At 47.5% G+C, this 20,587-nt stretch overlaps 1 protein-coding gene and 1 long non-coding RNA gene across 5 annotated transcripts in view; one reads left to right on the top strand and one right to left on the bottom strand.

The window, feature by feature from the left end:
* SVIL (supervillin) overlaps positions 1-4,966 on the bottom strand; it is a 233,040-nt gene extending 228,074 nt beyond the window's left edge. For 2 of the 4 annotated variants that reach the window (XM_047865435.1, XM_047865436.1), the window contains exon 1: positions 4,296-4,653. The gene's annotated coding sequence lies outside the window, so the exon portion shown is untranslated. Of the gene's footprint in view, positions 1-3,315; positions 3,461-4,295; positions 4,654-4,829 lie in introns of those variants that run through there. The other 2 variants (XM_047865432.1, XM_047865433.1) reach the window with 2 other exon arrangements.
* Positions 4,967-5,030: 64 nt separating this feature from the next.
* On the top strand, positions 5,031-19,033 carry LOC125169729 (uncharacterized). The gene is made up of 4 exons (XR_007153782.1): positions 5,031-5,230; positions 5,317-5,429; positions 15,490-15,612; positions 18,928-19,033. It is a non-coding gene; the product is annotated as an uncharacterized LOC125169729 (long non-coding RNA).
* Positions 19,034-20,587: the final 1,554 nt, after the last annotated feature.

The following is a 20,587-nucleotide window of genomic DNA, read 5'->3' as shown; positions in this document are numbered from 1 at the left end:
AAGTTGTGAAACAGCTGGGGAATGCAAGATGCTTTTGAGCAAGCTGCTATGTGATCCAAAATAACACGCTGCCTGTTCATCTCCGTACAATGGAAGCGACAGCCCAGGGCAGGTCTGGCGCATGCCCCGCAGCTGCGTCTTTCTTTGCAGCCGGGGCCACAACAAGTGGCTACAAATGGAGTAAGATGCACAAAAGCGGAAACCTTGCTCCTAACCCTTTGCGTGCTGTCTCTTGGTTACACACACACAGCTCCTCGTTTTCCAGTGTGGGAGAAAGCTGCGCTTCAAACCCAAAGGTAAAGCCTCTCTAATGCTTTAAATGGCAAACCCTCCCTGGACCCCAGACCTATGCACTTCTTGGCAACCACTTTCACAGGAGGGTGGTGTTTGATGACATTATAAGGTTTCTGGTGCTTTTGCCCATGATTAACTGTTTACCAGATACATGCACAAGCAAAATCAACAACCATGAAATAGCAACAGCAAAGAGGTCTTTCAAAACCAACTTGACATAAAAAACTATTTTTCCACTTATATCTTCTAAGTGTAAAGCTTTGGGGGGGCGGTGGTGGTTATCATAGGAAATAGTAATACTGATCGTTCACTGGTTGTTGGGCCTGAGCATGGCCTCCTTACCTCTGTGTCAGTTTCCAAGTTAGTTTGACCATTTTCAGATCATGCTTCATTTGCCATATTTGAGCAAATGTTTGAGAAGTTATCTCAAACTCTCCTCCCTTCTCTACCAATCTGGTGCCTCACCTCTAAACAGACTCCAAAAAAATACTCTGTTTTCCAAGGAAATGTTCCCTCTTGCCAAGACTGGCCCAGCACAAGTTTCACAGAAGCGGATATTTTTCTTTAGTGTTATAAAAGGCTCGTGGATGAGCAATGAGAATGGTTGCCTCCTTTGCTCCAGTGTGTTTGGTTTTGAGTGTGTTTCTTTTCCTTAAGTCCTGTTATCCTGGCCATTAGGATACTGGCTTCAAATTGAAAGGAAAGATAAATGGCCAGAGGGCTGACCACAAAATTATACAGTGGTAAAATTAGGAAGAAAGCCCTGTAGTTCCGGAGCCCCTTGTAAATTCCTTGGGCAACTAGACAAAATTTTCCATTGCTACCAACCCCACCCCCAGCTGCTGATTCCAAAAGAGGAATCACTAACTGCACTGAACTGCAGTATTAACTAAGACGAATACTGAGTTCAAGGCAAATAACCATTTTACCTCTTTGGAGGAGACAGGGGAAGAAAGAAAGATTCTGTTCTTAAACATCGTGGTTATTACTTAGTATCTGTTGAGCAGCTACCATGTGCTAGACTCTGTGCTAAGTACAGTATATGGATTATCAAATTAACCCTCATAGCTTCGAACCAGGAGGTGTTTTTATTATCCCCGTCTTAGAAGAGGAAAATGAAGTTCAGAAAGGCTGAGCAACTTGCCAAATATTACAAAGCTATAAATGGTGGAGGTGGCATTTGAAGCCTGCCATTGTGACTTCAGACGCTTGCCCTTAATCATCATGCCTTGTCGACTCCACAACTGCCACTGCCCTAGGATGTTCTGAGTCACAGGCGCTTAAAACAACATCTTTCTTTAAGGCAATATGTAAGTGCATTCAAGGCAATACCAGCATCCCATATTACAAACTTGAGCTCAATGATGCATAAACCGTGTGCATATCAAACCATGCTGTTAGACGCCTAAAAGCCATCTGAGTTTTAACTCATTAGGCAGTTAATTAAGGTTGGCCATATTTCCAAGGCAGACTTAATTTTACACACAATATCCAGCCCAGTGGTGAAGTCACACCTCTCAAACAGGGTAGGTAGATAGAGCTCCTGGAAACAGAGATTCATGCCAAGCGGAGCTCCCGCCTCAGGACCACCTGCCTCCTGAGACACCATCTAATGCAGAGGACAGCTATTTCTGACTCTGCAGTTGTCAGACAATCCTAAAGGTTTTGGAAGAAGCCTTAGTTGTTTGTGGTCATATACCTTAAACTCCAAGAGCTGGTTTAGTTGAGGTGCTGGCCCTAACAAAGCCAGCAATAGGTAGAAAGTCTATCCAATTCTAACGCCTCGGAGGAGGAGGTTGTGAGGCTGCAAAGAGAATGGTGAAGATCCTTCCAAAGTGTGTGTGAAGATTCTCTCATCAGTTAGGCACTGTGTAAAAACCAGTTCCTGCCCTTTCCTTACAACACAAGGGGGTGGAGGCAGATAAGATAAGAAAGCATGTGAATTCTACCCATTGATTACTTGGGGGGGTAGGGTTTCACCTCGGCCAGAGTGCTCTGGGCTTCTCTTCAGCAGCACCTCCTCCTGTCCCTCAGGCGCCCCGAACTTCGGGGGCGTGGTGGAGATGCCGCCCAGGCCCTTTCCGTGACAGTACTTGTGCACAGGCTCGGTTTGCAGAAGTTCCCGCAACCTCCGGGAAAACAAGGGGCTCTCTTAACTTGCCCTGCCGTCCTGCTCCCATGGTGCACGAGGAACTTCCTAGTGCAATAAACTGTCAGACTTCTCCAGAGCCGTAATGCCGTCGCCAGAAGCGCTTAACCCCGCACCTGACCCAGATTGCGGCCTGGACTGGAGCCTCCCGGCCGCTAACTCACAGTAATGCAATTACCGCCTTCTGGAGCTCCACTCAGGGTGCCGGCGGCGGCGGCTGGCGGGCCCCGGGGGCCTAAACCACTCCCTTCCGGGAGCCCGCAAGCCACCCGAATCCGCAGGGAGGGGCGTGGACTGGCGGCTGGCCCCGCGCGTCGCGCGGGGACTTCAAACCCGCGCGGGCCCAGCGGAGGCGCGACCATGGGACCGGAGGAGGGGCGCGGGAGCCACAGCAGCTCTCGCCACTCGTGCAGTGGGGAGAGGAAACAGGCTGTGTCGCAGCTCGGAACACACGCGTGCACCTCCTCGGGTCGCCCCCTTCCCCGCCCCTGCTCCCGTCGTAACGGGCCGCGGAGCTAACTTCCCGAAACTCCGCAGAGGGAAATCCTGACCCGGCCAGCACCTCGGGGCGGCGCAAGCCAGGGCGCGCCGGGGACGGAAGTGGGTGGGAGCGGTGGCCGCGCCGCGCCTTTGTTACTGCTCCGGGACCCCGCGGGCCGCCGGGAGCACCCCATCGCAGCCGCCCGGGAATCGGCCGCCGGCTCCCAGGTTCCCGTCGCCGCCCCCAGCAGGACCGCCCAGAGCCACAGTGAAACTGGCCCCACCTCCCGGCCCCGAGAAGGGCGCGCGGCGGCGTGTCCTAGTGTCTGCCGGCCTTAACCTACGCTGCCGTTCCCTGCCCTGGGGCCACCGCGCGGAGGGACGTTCCTCACCTTCCGGAGCTTTCCCCAGACCTCCGGGTGGCAGAATCGCCGCTTCCCGCCGGACAGCAGCGCGGCAGCCCCGGCTTCCTAACAGCGGCACGGCCACTCCCTGCCTCTTTTCAGCGAGCGAGGATCGGGTCCCCCCTCTCGGGATGATTCACTACGCTCCTTACCTGGAGGCTCGAACAAGTCCCCTCCCCTCCGCCGGCCCGCGCAGCGATCGGGAGCTGGCGCCCTCTGCCGGGCCACCAGCGGGAGCGCCCTGGCGACAGAGCGAGGAGCAGGGCAGGGGGTCGGAACCCAGGAAGGAGCCCACCCGAGCGCAGGACACCCCGCTGGTCACTCCTTCGCGAGCTCACTCCCACGAGGTCACTCCATCCTGGCCGCCGTGCCCGGGCGGCGGTCAAAACCCAGGCGAAGAGGACCAGAGCTGTCCTCACGCTCCCGGGCCACTGGGCACGCCTGGAGTCCCCCACTTGCGGGCTAGCCGGGCCAGCCCGGCCCCCGGGGGTGTCCCGAAGAAACCACCATGAATCGCGTCTGCACGTCTAGTTTTAAAACACTGGAAAGGTACTTACACTGAGTGAAAACAAAGTTTGTGTCTCCTGCCCGAATTAAAGAGGCGGTGGCCCGTCACACCCCCCGGGTCCTAGGACTAGCAAGCGGCTCAGGGCGAGCTCCAGGCGCTTCCGCAGCCCCGGGGCTACGAAGGCCCTTGGGTGCAGGTCGAGCCCAGGGTCCGGCTTGGGGTCGGAGGCCGGGGGCCGCGGTGTCACTCACCCGGCCGGGAGGAGTGGCTGTCCGAATGACTGGCGCTTTCGCCAGAGTAAACAGTGGAGCAGCAGGTTAGCCTATCTTCCTCCTCCCCGGTCCTGAGTGAAACTTTGCAGGGGCGTGAGAGGAGGGGCAGAGGAAACCTACACGTGAGGGCCCGCGTCCTACCGCGGGGTGCGTGCACACTCGCCCCCCAACTTCCAGACCCCACTCACCCGCTCGGCTCGCCGTCCGCGGTCGCCCACCTGCCGCGCCGGCCCCCAGCACAGAATTCCCCGCGGCGACGAAGGTGGCGGCCGCTCCGCAGGGGCGCCGGGCCGGGGGGCGCGCACTGGCTCGGCACTTGGGCGACGGCGGCACAGTCCCCGCGCTGGCTGGCTCTGGGCGAGAGCCCGGCGGAGTCGCTGCAGCAGCCGGAGCACAGCAAGTTGCCAGGCTGGTCAGGGCGGACCGGGCGCCTCCGTCCCCGAGTGCGGGCGCGCGAGTCCCGGCGAGGCGGGCGGGCGCCGGGTATTACTTGTAGGGCCCCCGGGTGTCGGCTGCCGGGCGCTCTGAGTGGCTCGGACGACGCGCCAGGCCGGCGGGGCGGCGCGACCCACCCCCTCGGCGCGCACCCGTGCGGGCCGGGCCCGGGGACGCGCTCACGCGCACGCGCCTGGCGGCTCCGGGGCTCCCGGGGCTCCCGGGGCTCCCGGGACTCTCGCCCGGCCCCAGCCGCTCGGCCCGCGGGCCAGAGGGACGCAGCTTACCCTTAGAGACCCCGAGCGGCCGCTCTGACTTTCCAGTCATTCGCGAGATAAAAGCCACCAACGCGTGCGAACGTTGCTGTCCATGGAACTCTGGGCCAGTTGTCAAGGAGACTGTACCTGCCGAGCCACTCACAAGGGTGGCAAAATCACGTCACCCCACCGAACGGCGCCTCTGGACTGGGGGTGGGGGAGGGGGGGATCGTAACCTATCTCAGCGGTTCGCACACTTTACACTTCAGCCAATCACAATCCCCGGAGATTCGTTAAAGCACAGTTGGCTCCTGCCTTCCCCACCTCATCCGTCCAACCTCCCCTTTCTGACTCTTTAAGTCTTCCAAGGGCCGGAGATTTTGCGTTTCTAACAAGTTCCCAGGTGATGCTGAGGCAGTCGTGAAGATCAAGTGAGTTAAGGTTTGTCAAGTACTTGGTAATCTGCAAGGCAGTAGATAAATTTATACTTGTTACTTGTGCTATTTATCTGTTTCAGGAGCTAGCGTTCACGTTTCATTTCGTTCCAACCCCGGCCTCTTTTCCTCGGAATGTTAGACTCTTACTTTTCCTCTTGAGTATGCGCCAAGCCTATGTGTGTAGCAGCAAAAGGTGAGTATATTAGTTTTCTAAGGCTGCCATAACAAAGCACCACAGACTGGGTGGCCGACGCAACAGAAATTTATATTCTCACAGTTCTGGAGGCTAGATCCCAGATCAAGGTTTTGGCATGGTTGATTTCTTCTGAGCCCTCTCTCCTTGGCTTGCAGATGGCCATCTTCTCTTATAAAGACACCAGTCATGCTGGATTAGAGCTCCCCCATATAACCTCATTCTATTTTAATTTCTTCCTTAAAGACCCTGTCTCTAAATACGGCCACATTCTGAGCATTCTGAGATGCTGGGAGTTAAGACTTCAACAGATGAGTTTTGAGGGGATACAACTCAGCCCCTAACAGTGAGCTTCACTACCCCTAAGAGCCTAGAACAGAAATTGGGTTTCTGCCTTCCCATCCCTATGCCCTCTATGTAGTCTGGGCCTTTGGACTCACATACCAATAGCTGGGTGCTGTGCGTCACAGCTGGAAGGGCTGAAAATCTAGGAAACAACCCTCTCAACTGAGCATATGGTCCCGTGGAAGACCGCACCTTAGGGTGTGAAATGACCATTGGAAATCCATTGGGAGTCTGGGAGCCCTACCCAGCAAACATGGCACAGAACTAGCCCTCTACCTTTTGTTAATGACTAGATACTAGTCACCCTTACCTTTGTTCTGCCTTGTCAGAGCTGGGCCCTCCTCCTGGCACCCATGTCATCTCCAGAAGGCTCTAGAGGAAGGACTGTGTTAGATAAATATGTTAAATTCTCGTCATCCCCCCCTGCTATCTGTGAGAGCTCTGAAGTACTTACAGCTAGAGAAGACAGGAAGGAAGCGAGGACAAGGGCTGGTTGCACCGACCCCACACTAACCAGAGTCATGGGAATGACTGACCTCCGGCAAATCAGTAATTGCTCTGAATTTGGGTCCCCGGTCCTCTGCTGGTCCTCCTTCCTATCTTTGCCCTCTGGCTTCATCTAACACCAGGCCAGACTTCCCCCCAAGCCCCAGATCCAAATGGCTATTGGATCACCATAGCTCTCCAAACTCAGTATGTCCCTCATTGAACTCTGCCCCCCAGCTTTGTCCTCTACGTGCGTGCCTTCCCCATCTGAGTGGATGACTCAAATCCACTCCCGTCGTGCTAGCTGGAAACCTGGGAGCCATCCAAGATGTGACCTGCTTTGGTCCACTTGCCACTGCGTCCTTGATGTTTCTCAGAGGCCTGCCCTCTTCATTCCCACCACCGTTACCTCAGCCAAGCCCCTTGATACTGTTTCTCCTCTGATGTTTGACCCTGGACCCCAAACTAGACCCTCTGCTCCAGCATGGCTTCTAGGCCAGTGTCCTCTTCAACTGCGTCTTTAGGCATCTTTCAAAAACAGAACGCTGGTTATTCTCTGCCCTTCTTAAAACCACTCAATCCCCTTGGTGTTTCAGGAGAAAACTTCAAGTTTCTTTGTTCGCCTCTCTCCAGAGGCTCGTGTTTGATCATTTTCGCATCTGTACCCTTCACTGTGGTCTGGGACCCCTTACAATGCCCTGCAAATTCAAGAGGTTCCATGCTCTCTAAGAACACAAATACTTAGGATTTTCTTGGTCTAGAGAGAAGGTGTCACACCTCCTCCGACCTCCTCCAGGAAGTCATCAGCCCCAGGAAGCCTGGCCACCTCTTTCTGAATCAGGGGCCCCCTCGATCCTCTCAGAGCACCCCACGTGGGTCTCAGACATAGCCCTTAGAACACTGGGGCATAATTACTGAGTCACTTTTCCGTGTCCTCCTTAAAACCAGGAGATCCTAGAAGACAAAACCTCAGCCATTTTTTTTTTTTTCTATGCTTGAAGTCTAGATCGGACTGGATGCTTGGGGGGGAAAAGTTTGCTTTAAGGAATGAATTAATTATTAGGCATTCAGAGGATCTGGTCAAACTTAACATTTGCTTGCAAATACCTTACTTGGAGCAATGTTCACTTTTCTGACAATACTGGGTGAACACTCTTAAATCACCTCCTGTTTGAATTAGATATTCAGCCTTTAGAATCTCTAATTAGCTTCTATGCTTCCTAAATACCCAGGGTTCCCTACAGTTTTTCAAATTGTCGGTCATGAGATAAATTTTGTGGGTAAAGATGAGTATTTTTGTTTTATGCAATAGAATTAGAATTAAAATAGTCAAGTGCATACTACATAGTAAGTATTGTTTTCATGAAACTTTTCTGGGTCTTTTGTTTTGTTTAAATGTTTATTTTTGAGAGAGAGAATCCCAAGCAGGTTCCACACTGCCAGTGCAGAGCCCGATGAGGGGCTCAAACCCACGAACCGTGAGATCGTGACCTGAGCCAAAACCAAGAGTTGGATCCTTAACCAACTCAGCTACCCAGGCACCCCAAAACTTTTGTTTTGGTTAACTGTATTTATAAGGGGTGTGTAGGTGTGTGTGTGTGTGTGTGTGTGTGTGTGTGTGTGCGCGCGCGCGCGCGCGTGCAGGGTTGTTGTGTCATCAAATTTATTCCTTCCTGTGGGTCATGATCAGAAAGCTAGCACAATACTATCTTAGGCAGTGCTGGAGCTGTGCTCTCCAGAGTGTTTTCATGGAGATGTTAGAGAGGGTGGTGTTAAGCAGAGAACATTTTCTGGAAAGATATTCTGAGCCACTTTTTTACTCAAGGAACTGGCTGAGTGGACAGTGACACGCAGTCCCCCCTCAGCACACAGTAGGTGCCTCGTAAATGCTTTTATTGACTGCTGCATGTGTGGGGATTGGGCCCACATGTGCAAGATGTGTGTGGGAGGTTCTCTTGGCTGGAATCTGACAGCGAGTAAGAAATGGGATCAGTGACACAGAGAAGAGGGGGAGGCCTGGTTTGTCGCCAGACATTGCTGGTGTTCCCTGAGGTTTCCGAACATGAGCAAGAGGAACTGTGACATGGGATTTCCTAACCCGGTTTCCATCGTGAATATTCCAGAATCACAAGTATGTTATTAACTTAGCCTTCGCCGAAATGAAAGTACCACTTTTCTGAGTTGGAAATATAAGAAGCCCAGAGCGATCTGCAGTGCCCAAAGCAGTGTGTTCAGTTGAAGAGTCAAATTTTCTAATCTTGATAGTCCACTAGTCTGGAAAGCCTATTTTGAGAGGGGCAGAAATGAGATAGGATTATGTAACAAAGGAAAATAACAAGTGACACTTAGAAAACTATAACCTTGAGTGTTATGCCAAGTATTCCCATCCGTATTGAATGCCTTAAACCAAGGAACCTAGATCCAGCCCACAAATATTTAGAAGGCAAATGTTCTCACTCCCTGGTCTAAAGTTTAGAATCTGTAAAAGAGGGTTGCCATGTAAATAAAGAATACATATTCCTACTATTTTTTTTTTTTACTATTGCTTAAGTCATTCTGGCCTGAACAGAATAGAAGAATAAAAATTTGGGCCAGGGAAAGGTAGACAAGATTTTTTCAAAAGAGAGACAGACAGGCTAGACTGGAGGTAGCCAAAATTACAATAAAAAAGAAATTCTAGAAGACAACTTCTCTACTCTTTGGCTTCTAAGTAGAAAGACACTTGGCCATGAATATTATTATAGAATTATATTTTGAGTTTGAATTGTGGACAAAATCTGAAATAAGTCAGACTATGACAAGCATGAACTTAAACAAAACTTTAAGATGGGTTCGAAATTCTTCTTCTTCAGCTTTTGGGAAAACAAAGGATAAAACAAGCAAACAAACAAGCAAAACACACACACACCACAGGATGGGTCGGCAAAAAAAAAAAAAAAATGTGGTTTTGAAAAATTCCTGGAGGATGAAATAGTCTTTGATATCATTTTAACACTGGCCATGTCTCAACTACCCAAACAACTAGATGGATGTCAATTGAGTTTTCTCCCCGAAATATAGAGATGATTCTTTAGCTATATTTCACCCCCCCCCCACTCCTTATTCTGTGTAATTTTACAGTCAACAAACCCATTTTTAATACCTTGAACATTAGCTGCGGTTTGGGTAGTTACTAGTAGAGGAATGTGTGATGGGAGATTCCAAAAAAAGTGAAACCTAGGTGGGGCAGAGTTAGCTTAGCAGAAGTTGCCCATCTCCTTCAAAGTCGCTTCCCTTGGAGGCCATGCAGTCATTTCCTTCATGTTGGGGTGTCTCTGGGCACTGCCAGCTCTTTTCCAAAGACTAAAATTGGTAGTGACTCTTCATCCGTTGCCTACTCGATTGTTGCCTAGTCTCTGCCTCGCCTGTCACTCCCTCCTTCCGGCCTCGTGTTGGCCGCAGCCGATTTCTCAGTTGAGCACTCTCGTTTACCAGCCTCTCCACTCTCCGGGGGTTGCAACGCCAACCCAATCGGGTTCAAAGCTGTGTTACACTGAGCCAGCTATGGAACCTCTCTGTTCCTCAGTTTCCTCACCTATAAACTGAGGTAATAAGGGAACCCTTTGTAAGGACTGTTGTAAAGAACTTTGGACAATACCTCAAACATGGTAAGTGGTTAATAAATCTGAGCACTGTTCTTAGTTATTAGAAGTGAAGACCTCAGCCAGCATTCTCTGGGCTGATCACTTACGGAATGAGACTCCCATGAGACTCTGCCAGTGTCGTCGGCAGTCTGTCGATGCTGGGCGTCCTCACCAACGTTGCACGTGTATTTCGCAACAGATTTTTGCTGGGCTTCTCCGTCCCTGTGCCAGACAGTAGGTAGAGAGTCGTAGCCTGGCATCTTTGTGTTTGAGATAATGAAGGAAATAGTCATATTTTGTAGTCACCAATAGGTGAAACCTGAGGACGTCGGAGTTATACCTTACATGTTGCCTTTCCCAACAGACCGTAAGCCCCTTGCAGGCTGCCCTCCTCTGCCTTGACTAAAAGGAACTTCACTTTGCCCTGGGTTTCCCTTCTAAGTAATGACCAGGATCCCCAGAGTTGCTTAGCTAATATTCCGCCACACGTCAGGGCCTGGGTTCAGGCGTCTCTCATGGTGTCTTGTGTCAGCAGAGGAGTGAAAACAGAGGTGCCAGGGGATACCTATGAGAGGCTAAGTCGTGACAGTTGCATCGAAATTAGCCAGTGAAGACAGACACAAGGAAAACCTCGGAGAGATGTTCTGCTAGCATGCTAAGGGGCTTGTTACACGAACTGTTGGCTTCAGAAGGTAAACGCTCATTTTGCTGCCAGCACAAAACCACCTGAGTGACCTCGAAAAATACGATCTCTCCCCACTGCAGCGTTGGTTGGTCTGCTTTCACATGACAGATGAGAGCCCCGGGATGGTCCGCCCCCAACAGCAGGTGCTCGCTGCACCCCTACTGGACATGCCCCAGCCCAACAACCGCCTGTGCTGGTTTGAACTTCTTCAAAGCCCAGTCGAACCCCACGCCTAAATGCCACAATTCGAGCGCTCCCTCCCGTTCTCTTTCTGGGTGGGACAGCAAACAGCTGGTTGATCAGTCCCGTGGACAACGATCCTCCACGTAGCTGGAGATCCTGGTGCTCGGATTGTATTACTGAATGCTGCCGAGAGAAGACGTGCCTTATCATTCCACCCTGTTTATTAAAAACAGCTCTTTTATCTTCCTTATAAAACCTCGCCTAACTCTAAACCAGGATTTTATTTAATATGGCAGGATAAAGAAACAAGTAACTCTCCCCTTCAGTACGAACTGGAACAACACAGGAAATAAAAGACTAGCCATGCAGTCAGAAGCCTGCAGAACCTTTTCCTGCTGGGAATATTGATCTAAGACGTGCCTTCTGCCCCTAACCTGATATGCCTTAGAGAAGATGACTAGAGAAAAGTCTAAAAGAAACTAACCTCCAGTAAATTAAAGCTAACAGGCTTGCGTAGCCATGATGCAAAGCGCATTGCAAACACCCGACCTGATCCTATGGAAATCGAAAGGCTTCTCCTGGGATGCTTGGACGCCATCTATATGCAGCAGCGCTGCTGACGCATCGGGAGGTTTGCAGCCAAGTTAACAGGGCTGTCTTAAGACCTGGTCTTGGAAGTTGTAGCTAAACCCAGAGGCACATCCTTCGAGAGGGCTCAGAGAGAACTCGCAGGAAATCTGCGCTGAAGATCAAAATCTGGGGTTAATCACAGGTCTCTAGAAGAGTGCCTTCCTCCAGACAGTGTAATGGATCTTTCCGAAGAGATTAAGGCTACAGTTGCAGACAGAACAGGCCAGCGCAATGCCCATGTCGCCAGGGCTCACAGCGAGGTTTTTGGGTGGTGGCGGATGGGCTTGGTGGCAGGGCTTAGACATCGCGTGCATCTGATTGTCACCACTGCTGGTGTCCTGCCATCCGTGCCACATCCAACTCTGCTCCTACCCCACTCCACACTGCCCTTCTTTCCCAGAGTTAACAGGAAGATAGACAGCAGTATTGCTAGGTTGCTTTCAGCTAAAAGTAACAAAATTCTTTTCCTGTTTGCTTCAAGAGGGAGGCTTCTTTGCGGGAAGTCCAGAGGGGTTTAGGATTCACTCTGTCCAATGGCTCTAGTCTGCTTCCCTGTGGGTTCTTTTTGCAACACAGCTTCATCTTCAGGTTGGCGGCAAGAAGACGCTGCGGCTGGTTCCAGGCCTCGTATCTGTGCTTGACGATGTCCGCGAGGAGAAAGAAAAGTCATTTCTAGAAGCTTTTTAAGAAGACTGAGAAATGAGTTTCCCCTGAGCCCCCAGGAACTTAAAACCTCTGTTGGCGTGCCAATGGCCTGAATTACACGTGTTCATTCCTAAGGCAGTCACCGGCAAGCACGATGGCAGTGCCCCTTGACCGGTCAGGCCTGCCTCTGGCCTTGAAGGTGTCTATCATGTTCCTCTGGGGGCCCCATAACTACGGGGGGAAGGGGAGACACATACAATTAGGCTTTCTGTGACCCCCCGAAAATATCAAAAGAATGATGAATAGGCAGTTACAATGTCCCTGCTGCAGGATATGTTGTTGTAATTTTTAATGACAGTAATAAAATCATCATGCTGTCCCCAAATATTCTGCCTCTCTGCCTTCTGAGCACGCGGTAGTATGGTACTTGTTGGGTCCCTTGTGGGGCCATGTCACCGGATCTGACCCGTGACCTGTGAACTAGAGCAGTATGTTCGACTTCTGAGCCAGAGAATTTAATGATCTGTGCTAGTTTCTCCAGATAGTTCTTTTCCTCTGCCCCAGGTGCCAGCAACAGTTAAGCTAATGGATTACCCTCCAGCCTGTGTCCTGAAGTAAGGACAGAGCAGAGCAGAGAGCCTCCAGGCCACTTGAAATGGACAAGTGGCACGATAAAGAAAGAAACACACTTTGACATTTGAGATAATTTGTGGCTGCAGCAAAACCTTTGTGTATGTTACCAATACAATAGGTAACATCTGTTGAGTGTTCCAGGCCTATGATAATGCATTATCACCAGTTCCTCTGGATACGAGAAATCAAGGGTGGTAGAGACTCCTTCCATTCACCGACACTACCAAAATGACTTTATTCCTAAGCGTTTGTACCAAATGGCCCTTGCCTGAAATGTACCCACGTACAGATTGCTCCACAACACCATGGGAAAATGTCCTAAGGATTCGGGGACAGAGAACAAATGAGTTCTAATGAGTGTGTGTATATGTGTATAGAGGTTGTCAGAAAGAGATCAGTAACATTCAGGTATATACACAGGGTGGAGCTTCAGTAAGAGGAGAGAGAAGAAAATATGCTGTTGGAATAAAATTACCTGTTGTTTCTGCACATCTTATGAGCGATGCACTGATTGCCTTTTGTTTCCACTATCTTTTCAACGATGTTTTTATAGCAAACAGTTTGGAGGATAGAGATAATGTCTTCCCTGGAGCAAACAGCAGATTTCCAACCACCCTAGGAAATAGAGATCATATCTTTCCCTGAAACAAAGGCAGGTATACTTACAATCCAGTATAATAAAGTCTGCCTCCACAGCAAAGTAGGTATGCTTAGTGCCCATTATAAAAGAGTCGGGTTCCTTAAGCACATGGTTCCTCTCCTGTAATGCAACCCACTATGTGTGTAGCTGTCATCGCCTTATGGGAATTGACCCTTTTGATGCAAAAATTCTGATATACTAGATACTGCTCTTGCTATGGATAATAGAGGGTCCTTTATCTCTGACCCAGGAGTCTCGTGTCCCCTGGCAGCACTCACGAAACTGTAGTAGCCTAACTCGTTAGCTTGCAAATAGGGTAAATCTTATATGTGGTTGTTTATGGACAGGTAACATCCCAAATTAAGTATATAGGGGGAAGTTAGAGAGAAACCTTGTTTTATCAAGACTTTGCCCAGAGAAATTCATCATTTTCCAAGTCATATTTTTTATATTCCTTCCTTAAACCTGGCAGACTCAGGTGATTGAAAACCCCGAGGTCAGGGATGTCCTTTGGGCTAGGTTACAGATGCGCTTAGCTACTCTCACCTGCCATCAACCTATTAGAAAAATTTTCTCTGGAATCTTTACATCCACCTGAGAATCTAAGCAACCAGCTTTGAAAATAAACCAGAACACTATCCCAGAGCATCATTCTCAGATGGCCTGAATAAAGGCCTGCTCTGGTAGCCTCTGCTTTCTGTCTCCTAATATCAGGAAATCTTGGTGTGCCAAGTTTCCAAATTAGAAATGAAATATGTTCAGTGAGAATCCTATTTGAACAGAGAGTAGAATTGACTCTAAGTGTATAAGCTTCAACATCTAACTTATCATATGTCACCTGCTGTGTCCCGAATGAAATAAATTTATGACAGTTAATCAGGAGTCAGAGAACAATGGGTTGTACAGAGCTCTTAGCACCCAGTCACACATTTCCCCCCACAATTCATAACACAAGTCATACATGGGATAGGGACGTAAGTATATTCTTACCTTTGTAAGAAACAAAGACAATTATAAGACAATGTGCATGGAATTGAGACCATCCCAGCAATAATGTTTACACCCATCCAAGTCACTGAGTCAGACTTGAATGATTGTTTTTTTTTTAATGAATCTCCATTGTATCAAACTGTCTGTCAGCCACATCTTATCTGAATCTATGAGATTCAGGGGAAAATCTTCTCTTGGAGTATAAATGAATCATCAATATGGCATTTCTAGAAAGATCTCAATCCATTCACTTTCAGGTATTAAGTTCATTTATTCATGAACTCAATATTAATAATTTACTGAATGCTTATTAATGTGCCAGGCTAAAACAGATACAATCCCTGCTCTTAGAAATGTTCACACAAGAAGCATTTAATTTTGAAATATTCTAAGTGCTATGAAGTAAAAGTAAATAGTGCTTTGGAAACTTGGAGGCTCAAGGAAGGCTTTGCCAAAGATGGGCGTCAGAGGTGAAATCTGAAGGCTTTGTAGGGATTTATTGCTCAAAGAAGTTGGGGATGGAACAGTGATGACAGTGGGAGGTTAAAAGATTATTCCATACTAACAGAACAGCATGTGGCAAATGCATACTTGCTACTTTTAGGGCAATAAAGAGGGTCAAGTCCAAAATTTGGGATAATTCAAGCTACAAAATAAATAATGAAAGCAATAGATTAAAGCTTATACAATAAAATAAATATCCACCAGTCCACAGTGATAATCAACAACCGAATAAATAAATAAATAGGGGGAGGAAAGCTCCTCCTTACTGTAGAATCCCAATTAATAAATGTAAAAGGGATGAGGAAAATAGAAAAATCACCATTCGAAAAACACCACAATAATAATTATTGCATGCAAGAATCATCAACTGATGATAAAATTGGTGAGTAAAAGCATAAAGAGAAACAGAATATTCACATAGATTCAAAATTTCTCTTCTCCCACCCGCCCCCCACAAAGAGTAACTAACAATGAAGATACTTGGCTGATACCATTTAAACAAGAGCTCAAAGTTAACATCACCAGTAATGAGACATTAATATCACATCTCTCCTGATACAATACACTGAAAAGAATTATAACCTGTGATATTCTTGCCAAATTATGCACAACCTGAATTTAACATGAGAAAACATCAGACAAAACCAAACTGAGAATTATGGTACTGTACTAGATAACTGTCTTGTGTTCTTCAAGGTTGTCAAGGTCATCAACAACAAAGGAAGAGTGGGGAACTGCTCCAGATTCAGACTAAGGAGACATGACACTCACACGCCAGGCAGAGTCATGGATTGGACCCTGAAGCCACTGGAAATCCAAGTAAGATCTGTAGATTGGTTGCCAGTATTGCATATGAATGTTAATTTCCTGTTTTTGATCATTACACTCTGGTTATGAAAGATCACATTTAGGGAAGCTGGGTGAAAGGTATATAGGAAACCCTTGTACTATTTTTGCGCCATTTTTTGTATGTCTGAAATTATTTAAAAATAACATGTTAAAAAAAGTAGGAGCTAAAGGAAAAGGGGCAGGCCAGCTGGAGCATAGAAAGTGAGAAGTGGCTGGTGAGGTGAGCAGCTGGAGACTACACAGGGATTTATTTCTAGGTGACATTAGAGATTGAGTCTTTACTCTCAGAGTAAAGGAAGATTTCGAAGGGTTATAGGCAGGGCAGAGATCACATTGGCTGCAGTGGGGTAAATGGGTGAGAGGCAGGCTAGAATATGTGGGGAGATCAGGATATTGCAAGTGTGCAGGAGAGACGTTGATGTCAGCTTGATCTAGGGTGATGACAGCAAGAATGGATGAATATGAGGAGAGTCTAGAGGTATTTAGGAAGTAAAATCATGGAATGATGTGGGTGTGGAGAACGATCGGGACGTAGGTGTCAAGGATGACTGTACATTTCTGGCTTGTCCAACCAGAGAAATAGAGAGGCGAGTCACCAGACAGAGCAAACACTGAAGAAGGAAGAGATGTTGTAAGTTCGGCTTTGGATACTTTGAGTTTGAGGTCCCTTGGATGGACCCAAGGGCCGATGTTAGAAGAGGTAGTTGGATTTTAGGGGAATGAAGATCAGAGGATAAGTCTGAGATGGAAATAAAAAATGATCATTGAAGCGACTTGCCCCCAGAGCAGTGCAGGGGAGAGACATGCAGACAAAATAGTTGTGATTTATCCTAGAAAGTACAAAAGTTGAGTTGTGAATAAAGTTGTGTGTGAGCAGGAAGGAGGGGGCAGCTACTAATGTGGGTAACGTGAGAATGGGTCTCATAGTGGAAGTACTGTGGAGACGAGCTTAGAAAGATGGATGGGAGTCGGTTAAGCTAATGCAGGGGAATTTTTGGACAGTCTGCACGAAGATTCCTCTATTTCTTTAACTGATAAGCAGGTCAACCCCACAGGTCCTGCTAACAGGAAGTGACTATTAGTCAACTGTGTGGTCCCTACAAGTAGGAAGAAAGCAGTGCATTGTCCTTGCCCTTTTCCCTTGTTGGGTATATTTTGAACTTGATCTGTAATGCATGAATGTTCCCGAGTTTTTCTTCTTCTTTCTCTTCTGCAATGCTCCTCCCATCAAAAGTCCCCCAGCACTATCTACAGGGCACAATAGATGGTTTCCAAGATGATTATTTGTAGGTTCAGGTGTTAACTGATAATGACTTACTTACGTTACCACCTCGGGGACATTTCCATTGTAACAAGGGACTGAATCAGTCCCACCAGAACCAGTTGCAAATTGGGGAAGTCAGCATTGTAGCAGGAATTACAGGTTCAGAATGACTTTTCTTCAGGGCCCCACACTAAGAACCCGTATTGCAAATGACCCCATGTCCTTTAGAGCTGTTTTCCACTCCCACCCACTGAGAGATACACTCTCTTCCCATCAATAACGTGGCCAGAGATCACAGTGGGAATAGGAAAGAAAACACATGCCTGAGGATGGGGGATCAGAATCATCCAGTGATTCTGAGAAATTGCCAAGGGGATTCTGAAAAGATTAGGGGAAGAACTTCTTTCTTCCTTCTCCTCCAAAGTTTGTGAGCCACTGCTCAAGAACCCTTAATTCTTCTTCCCACAGAGTCAGAATAACCAAATTTGGCTCTCCAGAATGACTCAATTACTATGCAGGCTCCCCTGTGATCTTGGCTAACTCCTGTTTGAGGACCAGCTCTTAGGGCAAGCCATTGTCAAGTCAGAATTTCCATCCACACACCCTTCGTGAATTTCTTCAGATAGTGTCAAGAATACTTCCAGATAGCATATACCCTTTGCTCAGTGCTTTTGTTAATGACTGCAAAATGGGATAATTTTAGCCAAAAGTCCCATTAAAACATTCATTAAACTAGCAATGAGCAGTTGGTAATTGAAATTAAAATCAACAATGCCATTTACAGTGGCGTCAAAGACCATGAAATACTTAGGGACAAATTTAGTAAAATATATGCAACGTCAGAACAATTATAACTACAAAATGTTGCTGAATAAAGGAGACCTAAATAAATGAAGAGAAATATTAGGTCCCTGGGTTGGAAGATGTTGTTTTCATTTTAGTTCTTCCCAATTTGACTGATAGAATCAATGCAATCCCAATAAAAATTCTAGCAGATTTTAAAAATGTATACACGGACAAGCTGATTCTAACATTTAGAGAGAAATGTAAAAGATACCGAAAACAATTCTGACATAGAAGGAGCAAAGTTGGAGGACTTATACCGACTAATTTCAAGACTTACCTTAAAGCAATAAGAATCGAGACAGTTTGGTATTATTGGGCACCTGGGTGGCTCAGTCGGTTGAGCATCCGACTTCAGGTCAGGTCATGATCTCACTCTTCGTGAGTTTGAGCCCCACGTCGGGCTCTGTGCTGACAGCTCAGAGCTTGGAGCCTGCTTCCAATTCTGTGTTTCCCTCTCTCTCTGCCCCTCCCCCTCAAAAATAAATACACATTAAAAACTAAAAAAACACACGACAGTTTGGCACGGTGTCTGAATAGACACCTATTTGAAGAATTAGTATCGAGTCCAGAAATAGATCCACACATGTACAGGCAAGTGATTTTTGACAAAGATGCCGAAGTAATTTAATGGGGGAAGCGATAGTCTTTTCGGAGTGCTAGTCATATATATGTATTTGCAATCCGTATGACAATGTGCTTACACCAGAATACTTCAGACTTAACAGAAAACAGTCCACTAAAAAAAAAATGATTTAAAAAAATTGGAAGAGACATTTCATACAAGAATGTCTAACTAGCACATGAAATGATGCTCAGTATCCTGAATTGTCAGGGAAATGAAAATTAAAAATGCAAGAGAAGCAACTCCCCACCCGTTAGAATAGCTAAGATTAAAAAGACATACCAAGTCAGAAGCCAGCGCTGGCAAGGATGTAGAGCCAGGGAACTCTCATACATTGCTGGTGGGAAAGCAAAATTGTGCAACCACTATGGAAAAGAGTTTGGCAGTTTCTTACAAAAACACACTTTAAAGGATAACACCCAGAAATCCTATTCCTAATATTTACCCAAGAGAAATGAAAACATATGTCCACAGAAAGACATGTAGACAAATGTTCATAGGAGCTTAATTCGTAACAGCGAAAAAGTGGAAACAACCCTAATTTCATCCACAGGTGGATAGATAAACATACCGAGGTGTGGTCAAGCGGTGAAAGGCTAGTCAACCATAAAGACAGAATGAAATGCTGCTATATACCATGACGTGGATGGATCCCAAAAATGTTATGCTGAGTAAAAGAAGCCTGACACACCAAAAAGTACATACTGTATGATCCCATTTATGTGAAATTCCAGACAGGACAAATCTAATCTACAGTGACAGAAAGCAGACCAGTGGTTGCCTGGAGCTGGGGCTGGAAGGATTGACTGGGAAGCAACACAAGGGAATGTTCTGAGGTGAAGCAAATGTTCTGCATCTTGATTGTAGCAGTGGTTACTTGGTTATATAAACTTGTCGGAGCTCATCAAAATGTACATTTGAAATAGGTGCGCTTTGCTGGATGACAATCATACCTCAATAAAGTTGATTCAACAGGATAAAACATTTAATGAGTAGAACACACTGTGCTACTCAAATATCCAACTGTGAAGAAGCCTGCATATAGACACAGAGAGAGAAATCATCCCTGGGGCACCTCAGTCTGTAAAAGGTACTCACCTTCATGATGACCCCAGGTTCTTCTGGAAGCCGCCTTATGGGCTTGCTGTGGGGCCTGCCCTAGGGTTCGGCGTCTTAGCCATCTTGAGGCACCATTGTTTGTGCTGAGTTATGGGATGACCCGGGAATTCTGTTTTAGCCCTCGGTTGAAGGACTTTGCCCTCTCTTCCCAGCTCTGGTCTGCTGCCTGATTTTGTAAGCTTCCACCTCTCGTTCTCTCTCTTCCCAGAACTCCCAGGGCGTGGAGAAGCTCGTGCTGCCCAGCCAACTCCCACCTGAGGCTGAAGTCTTTTCAATTTACAGAGAGAGGCGACGTAACTGCTTTTGCCGTCATTGGCCCTTTCTTTTTCTTCCTCTTCCTCTCTCTACTTTGTCTGTCAAGGCCCCCAAATCACATCCTACTTCTATTGGACTCTGCTAGAACCTCTCGTCTTTTCAGCTGATAGCTCCCATCCCTCGATTCCATGTCTCAATGTCACTGTGACATAGCACGGAAAAAGATTGAGGGCTTTCCCTTTGATTTCAGAGTGACCAAGGGACTCAGGAAAGGATGGAATGGCCCCAAATGAGAGAGCAACCCGCAGGCCAATGCCTGTCATATTGAGACTTCACAGTAAAAATATCCTTCAAGGAACAGCAGTCAGCCATTTACCCCAAATTATCACCCATTTGCCCCCAAATAATCTGTGTGATCTGTAAGTACACTTTTGATTGCTTCTTATTTCTACGTGGTAGACTTCAAACTCCTTAGCGTTGCCCACCAGACCATCATAGTCCTGTCTTTGCATATGAGGTCCCTGTCCTTTCTTGTCCTCTTCTGCCGGTACCACTTCAAGCTTCAGCTGAAACATACCCTCATATGTGAAGTCTGACCTACACTCCCAAGGTGGGCATGAGTAAGCCCTCCTCGCTCAGCTCTTTACTGTCTGCTGTTGGACTCGTCACAATTCCACAGTGATTCGGCCATGTGACCCTCTCTCCAAAGAAATGTCCAGCTTATCGAGGGCAGAAACAACAGCATGGTCATCTTCTGTAACTCCTGTGCCAAGCACTGCTCCTACGCCACAGCAAGCATTCAAATCGTTATGACCACAACGCCTGGTGCTGTCATAGAC

This window comes from Prionailurus viverrinus, chromosome B4 (genome assembly GCF_022837055.1).
Source record: "Prionailurus viverrinus isolate Anna chromosome B4, UM_Priviv_1.0, whole genome shotgun sequence".
NCBI lineage: Eukaryota > Metazoa > Chordata > Mammalia > Carnivora > Felidae > Prionailurus > Prionailurus viverrinus.
The sequence above is the reverse complement of the archived record's forward strand: the minus strand, read 5'-3'. Positions and strand labels throughout refer to the sequence as shown.